Below are 8579 nucleotides of genomic sequence, written 5' to 3' on the forward strand. Positions count from 1 at the left end.
ATGATTTTAAAATAGAGTGCTATATATATTTGTTGAGATATTCAGGTTTGGGTCTAAATAAAACATCACATTCAGAGTTCTAAATTAGGGCACATCAGTTTTGTTGTATCTTTTCTATGAGCAGAAAGTATCCACTGTCTGTTTCTTAGGAACCAGAGGTTGAAGAACCTGGAAAAGTGCTACCTTTGAGAAGAGTGACCACATCTTGGAATTTCCAGCTGTAGAAATTTTACTTGATAAAAGAGAGAAGGGTGATCACAAAAGAAGAAAAGGAACTATATGGGCCACCTCTTAAGATTGTGAAAATTGCAGGAAGACCTTCTGAGACTGGAAAACTGGGCATCCAAATGGCAGATGAAATTTAATGTGGATAAGTGCAAGGTGATGCACATAGGGAAAAATAACCCCTTGCTATAGTTACACAATGTTAGGTTCCATATTAGGAGCTACAACTCAAGAAAGAGATCTAGGCAATAATAGACTAGAGGGCACTCCATGAAGTTAGCATGTGGCACATTTAAAACTAATCGGAGAAAGTTCTTTTTCACTCAACGCACAATTAAACTCTTGGATTTGTTGCCAGAGGATGTGGTTAGTGCAGTTAGTGTAGCTGTGTTTAAAAAAGGATTAGATAAGTTCTTGGAGGAGAAGTCCATTACCTGCTATTAATTAAGTTGACTTATAGACTTAGTTTTTGGGTACTTGCCAGGTTTTTATGGCCTGGATTGGCCACTGTTGGAAACAGGATGCTGGGCTTGATGGACCCTTGGTCTGACCCAGTATGGCATGTTCTTATGTTCTTCATAATGCATGTCTGGAACAGGTAGAGAGAAACTTAGGAAGGTGATGCAGTTTGTCACTGAAGATTTTTAACTTTTCCAGGGGCCAAGATGAATGGTACATGGGTATTTTTTGTTCAGATATATAAGAACATAAGAATTGTCATACTGGGTCAAACTGAGGATCTGTCAAGCCCAGTATCATGTTTCTAATAGTGGCCAATCCAGGTTAGAAGTACTTCGCCAAATCCCAAACAGTAGATAAATCCCATGCTGCTAACACCCAGGGATAAGTAGTGGCTTTTCCCAAGTCTTTTTGCTTATGTATTCCACAAATACACATGCATGGTTGTTATCTCCAATAACATGTTTCTTTGCACTCAATCTAAATCAAAGTTTTATGACATGTCAGGAGGTCCCTGAGAATCATGAGAGGGATACATTTTGGGGCTCCATGTACCCCACAGATACATGTGTACAATTACAGCACATAATTTTATTTTCTATATGATCCACACCAGATTTTTAGGACATGTTAGGGATATGTGGATTCTGATGGGGTTAATTTGGATTCACATATTCTACAAAATACATTCATACAATTATGCCACTTAATAACTTTTTGATATTTCAGCCAATACATACCAAACTTTCAGGACTTGTCAGGGTGCCCAAGAGGATCATGAATTCCATGCAATTATGCCACCAAATAACTTTTTGCAATTACGCTATCTTATAGCTTTTTGTTTTTCGTGTAATACATACCAGATTTTCAGGACATGACAGAGGGGACATGAGGAGTCTGACAAGGGTAGTTTTTTGGAATCCACATATTCCAGGAATATGCCTGCATAATTGTTGCTCCCTAACATCTTTTCAGTTTTGAATCCAGTCCACACTGGATTAAAATTTTCAGGACAAGTCAAGAAGTCTACAAGGATCCTGAAAAAGGTATATTTTTGGGATGCACATTTTCCACCAATGTGTGTGCACTGTCATGCTACCTACTGTAGATATGCCAGATCCTGCCTGAAAGCACTGAGCGAGACCGGATGACCTTGAGTCTCTTCCAACTGTATTTTTCCCTGAATCTATGTCCTAACCAGCTGACATCATGGCAAATTGTGACCAAGAGGTCTCAGATATTTGCTAATCCTTCTAGTTACTACATTAACGAAATCCGTCCCTACAAGCATTCCCTCTCACCCATACTCTGTACACACAGGCCATTATCTCACAATCCTATGGCACCTCATAGGTGTTTTGCTCTTCCAGTTCCATACCTACTGTATCCCTTCTGTGGCTACACAAGACTTTCATAATAAACTGCCAGATGGTACTTCAATTCTATTTAAGAATAACCCAGATCCACTCCTCCATGAATTCTATTTACTGGGAAAGATGGGTCTGTTTATTTTCTTTTTTGGGCAGGGGGGGAGGGTGGCATGGAGCTTTCCTTTCAGATTTTCCCATTTCTCAGCTGCTGGAGACAAAGGGCACACCCACTTCATGACTTTACGCTCTTATAAAAGGGAGGCTGATCATAGACCTTGCTAGTGGTCTGTCTCTTGCTTCTGTGGAAAAGTGTGGACAAACTGCGGAAACTCCCAGAGTCGGGGTTTGGGCCTGGCCTGGTCTGAGCCTGTTGAGCTCCTGCGGTAATTTTTCCCAGTGTAGCTGTCTCCCAGATCGGTCCTCCCCTGGTTGAAGGCTCCTAGAGTAGAACCCCTGTTCCTTACGGAGTGAGGATTCTCCTAGGAAGACTCCCACTCCTTAGGGAGTAGAGGGTTCTAGAGGATCTGGGCCCATTTAAAAAAAATGTTATTCTTTTGGGAGCCTTGTGTTTTTTATCTTTCCTCTCTCTGGGCTTTACCCCTTGCTCTTTTACCTTTGCTGTTTCATTGGGGAGCAATAAAGTTTAAAAAAAAAGAGAAGGAAGGCTTCAGCTGTGGCCTGAGAGCCTTGTTTCTGGCAGTGGTGAGTACCAGGGAAGGGAAAACTCTTGAGCACATTGCACTATTAAAAGATAGGCCAAGTATTTGCAGAAACATAGCTACAAGTTGAGATTAGCAGCAAAAATAAATGCTGCAGGGCGACAGGTGTGTCTCCTGTGGGAGCAGCAAGCTCCCCATTATAGTAAGCTCAATGTGGCCTGACCTGTGATGCAGATACAAACTGGGTCTCTCCTGAAAGGCCTTTGGAAGATCCCCCAGCTGCATGGGAAGTACCAAGGGTGGTTTGTGGGGCAGCAGCTGAATTGTTTCCAGGGGACGAGCACCTACCCTCAGGGCAACCAAGGCTGTCACCCCTTCTAATAGAAGATCCTGGAGAAGGGCCAAATAGCAAGATGGCCCTAGGGCAAAAAACTTGGGTCTGATCTAGTCAGGGACCACATTGGGGCATGTCCTGCAGAATTTTCCCCTGTCTTTGTTTTAGTCATGCACCAAACGTTCTGCATCATACAGCAGCCTGGTTCAGTGGCAGAGTTGGAGCCCCAGGATTGGAAGGGAGTAAAGAAAGGGGCTTGTAAAAGGTTGCAGGATATCTCGAGACCCAGACCTTTCCCTATTACCACCAGCTCCACAGCGGAATCCAGCAAAAAGAGCTGGTCTATTTATGATTCAGAGCTGAGTGGACCCCTATTCTCACAAGAGGATAGGGGCAAGGCTCATCAGAAGAGGACAGCTCTTCGGTGGTCAGCTGTTCCGCAAGGAGAAGCTCACATTCTTCATTGTGGGGGTGCAGGGAGGTCTAATAAAATTTCAAGCACCAATGCAGGCAATCCCACAGAGGGAGAACCCATCCTGCAAGGGAGGAGAAAGCATTCAAGAGCTTTTCCCCACATGGTGCCTTAAAGCAAATGGTGCTGGCAGAATGGGACTCCCCAATGGGAATTCTCAAAGGAGGCAGCATTATGGGAAATTGTATCCTCTACCTGCAGAAGAATCTACTGCAGAGCCCAATGGTGAATGCCTTAGTTTTGGCAGTAATTCGCAGGACTACCATCCCTGTAGAGGATGGCACAGCCTTAAAGGATCCTCAGGATAGGAAAATAGCTATTCCGAAGTAAGTTTTTTCCATTGGACCCATGGTGATTCTGGCTTTAATTTTGATGGATATGTTGCATGGGCAGCTGTTCACTGGATCCAGCAACTCCTCCAAAGGTAGGAAACCACATGCCTAGAGTTGGCAGTCTCCTTTCTGGTGGATACATTATATGACTTAATCAGACTATCCCCGAGATCAGTGACCTCTGGTTATGTAGTTGGGTGGTGGACTCTGCATGCAAAGTGTGTCTGTGCAAGTTCCCCTTTTCAGTGGTGTCTACTCTTTGGGGGTAGAGCTAGAGAAGTTAGTGAAGGATTTGAGGGAGTTAAAAACTCCCAGAATATAGAAACTGGTTAGCCACTTAAGGATTTGGATCCCAACACTTTGGGTACCAATATAAGACCAAAGTATAGGGAACTAGAGCGGCTCGGGGTGAGAGGCAGGTCCCAGTCTTTTCAGAGTGCCAAGAAGTTGAGAAGAGATCCACTTGCAGCCACAGAGGAGAGTTGACCCCAGCAGTGGTATCCAGCAATGATATCCAGTGAGCATATACCTTTCAAAGTATTACGCAGAGAAGGCCCAGACCACATTGGGGACCAGTGGGTCCTGGAAATAATTTTAAGAAGCTTTGCAATAGAGTTCTTACCCTAATCCCAAATGTGTTTATGATTTCTCCCTGCACAGTTCAAGTCAAAAGAAGACAATCCTGTAAAGATTGTGGGACTTAGAAGCAATAGCTCCACTATTATGGGGGGGAAGGGCTGATGTGCACGGGGCAGGAGAGAGACCTTGGGGTGATGGTGTCTAATGATCTGAAGTCAGCAAAACAATGTGACAAGGCGATAGCTAAAGCCAGAAGAATGCTGGGCTGCATAGAGAGAGGAATATCAAGTAAGAAAAGGGAAGTGATTATCCCCTTGTACAGGTCCTTGGTGAGGCCTCACCTAGAGTACTGTGTTCAGTTCTGGAGACCGTATTTCCAAAGGGACAGAGACAGGATGGAGGTGGTCCAGAGAAGGGCGACCAAAAAGGTGGAGGGTCTTCATCAAATGACTTATGAGGAGAGATTGAAGAATCTAAATATGTATACCCTGGAGGAAAGGAGGAGTAGGGGTGATATGATACAGACTTTCAGATACTTGAAAGGTTTTAATGATCCAAAGACAACAACAAACCTTTTCCGTTGCAAAAAAATCAGCTGAACCAGGGGTCACAATTTAAAACTCCAGGGAGGAAGACTCAGAACCAATGTCAGGAAGTATTTCTTCACGGAGAGGGTGGTGGATACCTGGAACGCCCTTCCTGAGGAAGTGGTGAAGACCAAAACTGTGAAGGATTTCAAAGGGGTGTGGGATAAATACTGTGGATCCATAAAGTCTAGAGGATGTGAATGAAGAGAAGAGGCATGGGGGTGACTTGAGGGAATGATGGCTACTACCTGGAGATGAATATTCTTATTCAATAATGTGACTCCAACATTGCTCTATGCTTCAACGGCAAGAGGAAATGTGGAAAAAAAGATTTGCAACCACATAAAAGCAGGGGAGTAGCTTGCTTGTTACGGCGGTTACTACCCCAAACCAAAAAAATACCTGATACTTCACTTTCAATGCAAATCCAGCATAACTCTGCTTCAACGGCAGGGAAGGAAGTTTGACACTTCACACATATCCAACATAGCTCTCTGCTTCAACGGCAGGGGAGGAAGTTTGACACTTCACACATATCTAGCATAGCCCCCTGCTTCAACGGCAGGGGAGGATATTTTGACACATATCCAGCATAGCCCTCTGCTTCAACGGCAGGGGAGGAAATTTTGACAATTCATGCATATTCAGCATAGCCCTCTACTTCAACGGCAGGGGAGCAAGTCTTATATTTCACTTTCAATGCAAAGCCAGCATAGCTCTCTGCTTTAACGGCAGGGGGGAATGAAGAAAGGTGGATCTATATTCAGGCAACAATCAACAAGGACTGAATTACATAGTCTGAATAAACAGATAAGCATGGGTGTAGCTTGCTTATTGCGATGGTTAATACCCCTAACTAAATTAAGCTATTTCACTTAGAACGGCCTATTAATGATTCCATTGCAAACGCAATGAAGATCTGGAACTCTGCACTATCTGAGATAAATAAACTGCTCTCCGATAATTTCCTTGCACTCAATACTAACAAAACAGAGCTACTCATTCTCTCCCCTCCCAACAACCCTTCACGCAGTCTCTCCCCCACACCCTCACTACCCAGTTGCCCTCCTACTCTACTAGTCCGCAACCTTGGCATTATGATAGACGATCAATTTAATCTCAAAAAATTCATTTCAGCCACCATAAAAAGTGGATTTTTCAAACTCCACACCTTGAAGAGAATCAAACCTCTTCTTCATACCTCTGACTTCCGCACAGTTCTGCAAGCTATGATCCTGTCCAAACTTGATTATTGCAACGCTATCCTCCTAGGCTTACCAAAAAGTACCCTACAACCTCTACAGTTATTACAAAATGCTGCAGCACGCATCCTTACCAACACTCACCGTCATGACCACATTACTCCCGTCCTTCAATCATTACATTGGCTCCCCGTAGCCTCCAGGATAGTATATAAAGTACTCACGCTCATACACAAAGCCATTCATAACCATGACATGCAATGGTTCCCTGAACATCTCCTGCTTCACGCTCCGACAAGACCCACAAGAACGCATCACCTGGCCAAACTCCAGATACCCTCTCCAAAGTTCATGAAGCATACCACCTTTAGAGAGCGATCTTTCATCATCGCAGGAACCGCCCACTGGAATAAAATGCCTTCCCAATTACGCCAGGAACCTTGCCACAAAAAATTCAAGCACAATCTTAAAACATGGCTGTTCAAACTAGCATACCCTGACTAACGATTTGTCTCTCACCTAAGATATGACTTGACCGCCTAACCGACTGCCCACCTGACCCTCGCCCTTTCTTTTTTCTCTCCCTACCCAATTGACCCTCACCCTCGCTATCTTCTCTCCCCCCCCTCCCAACCTCTTGAGGTCTTCTCCTCATCTTCCCCTTCCATCGCTCACTTCACCCTGCTGATTTTCCTGATTGCTTTATATAACTTTATTGTTGAAACTAACATGTACATTTGTATATATATCTCGTATTATCATCCCCTGCCCTATTAACCGCTACCTGTTAATGTTATTATTGTAAAGCTTGTTCCTAAGTTATTATTATTATTATTATTATTGTAAAGCTTGTTGCTAAGTTATGTTACATTGTGAACCGAGGTGATGTTTTGCAAACGTGCCTCGGTATATAAGAAACCATTAAATAAATAAATAAAATAAAGATGCAGTTCCAACATTGCTCTCTAAATTAATGGCAGAGGTGGAAGGGAAATAGAATAAAAAAGGTTACTAAGAGCCAAGAGAAACAGATAAGTATGTGAGAGAAAAAAAAAAGTGTGAAAGCTTGCTGGGCAGACTGGATGGGCCATTTGGTCTTCGTCTGCCGTCATTTCTATGTTTCTATGTTACTACCCCACGAGCAGGAACAAGTATTCAATTTACTTGGTTGTGCCAAAGACATATGGCACTTTTCATCTTAAATGGCTTTTAAAAGGGTCAACAGATGCCTGAGGGTATCCCATTTCAGAACGAGACCCCTCGCATGGTCATTGTGGTGGTAAGAAAAGGAGAGTTTCTGGTGTCAGTGGACATGGCAGAAGCCTATCTCCACATTCCTATGAAGGCCTCCTTCCAAAGATTTTTGTTTTTACATTTTGGACCATCAGTTTTTGGTTCTAGCCTTTGGATTTGCATGCGCTCCAAGAACCTTCACCAAGGTCATGGTCGTAGTAGCAACATCCCTACACAAGCAGGGAATTATGGTAAATACAGAGCAACCTGGAGTCTTTGCAAGCTCTAGAATTCTTAGGAGCTTTGTTTAATATAAGAGAAGAATGGTGACCCTTCCCCGCAAGAGTGCGGCCAAAATTATAAAGAAAGCAACAGTAATGACAGCATAAAAAGGACCAAATGGTCCATCCAGTCTGCCCAGTAAGTTTCCTATGGCAGTATCTGCCATGCCATGCAGGTTATCCCATGTTTCTCTTAAGTGTAGCAACTGCTGCTCCCATGCAGTTATTCGATGAGCCTTCTTGAAAATTGACTGTGCTGCTGTTTTGCTTATGGACTTAGCCTTAGAAGCAGTCCTATACTTTTTCACTTATGTCTGTGTATCAGTATCCCAGATTGTAAAAGTCAGGACCCGTGTTGATGGTCATCTGAATACAATTCCACTTCCACTCCTGTCAAAGCAGAGAGTGATTGAGTTGCATCAAAAAGCATCAAGGCTTATTGGTTAAGGGTAGTAATCCCTTACCTTATGTTAAGGGTAGCATCTGCTGCTTTTTGCAGGTTATCCCCATTCTTGTAGGGGCCCTTGTTGGTTGTTTTCTGAATTCAATTCCCTTTCCCCCACTGCCATTGAAGCAGAGAGCATTGTTGCAGTTGCATCAAAAGTATCAAGGCTTATTGGTTAAGATAGTAACTGCCGCACCAGCAAGTTACCTCCATGCACCCTTTTCTTAATTTTTCCTCCTCTAGCCTTTAGGATTCCACAGTGTTTATCCCATGCCACTTTGAATTCTTTGACTGTTTTTGTCTTCACTATCTCCTCTGGAAGAGCATTCCAGGCATCCACCACCCTCTCCGTGAAGAAATATTTTCTGGTGTTGGTTCTGAGTTGTCCCCTCTGGAGTTTC

The sequence above is a fragment of the Rhinatrema bivittatum genome, chromosome 5 (genome assembly GCF_901001135.1).
Source record: "Rhinatrema bivittatum chromosome 5, aRhiBiv1.1, whole genome shotgun sequence".
Classification (NCBI taxonomy): Eukaryota; Metazoa; Chordata; class Amphibia; order Gymnophiona; family Rhinatrematidae; genus Rhinatrema; species Rhinatrema bivittatum.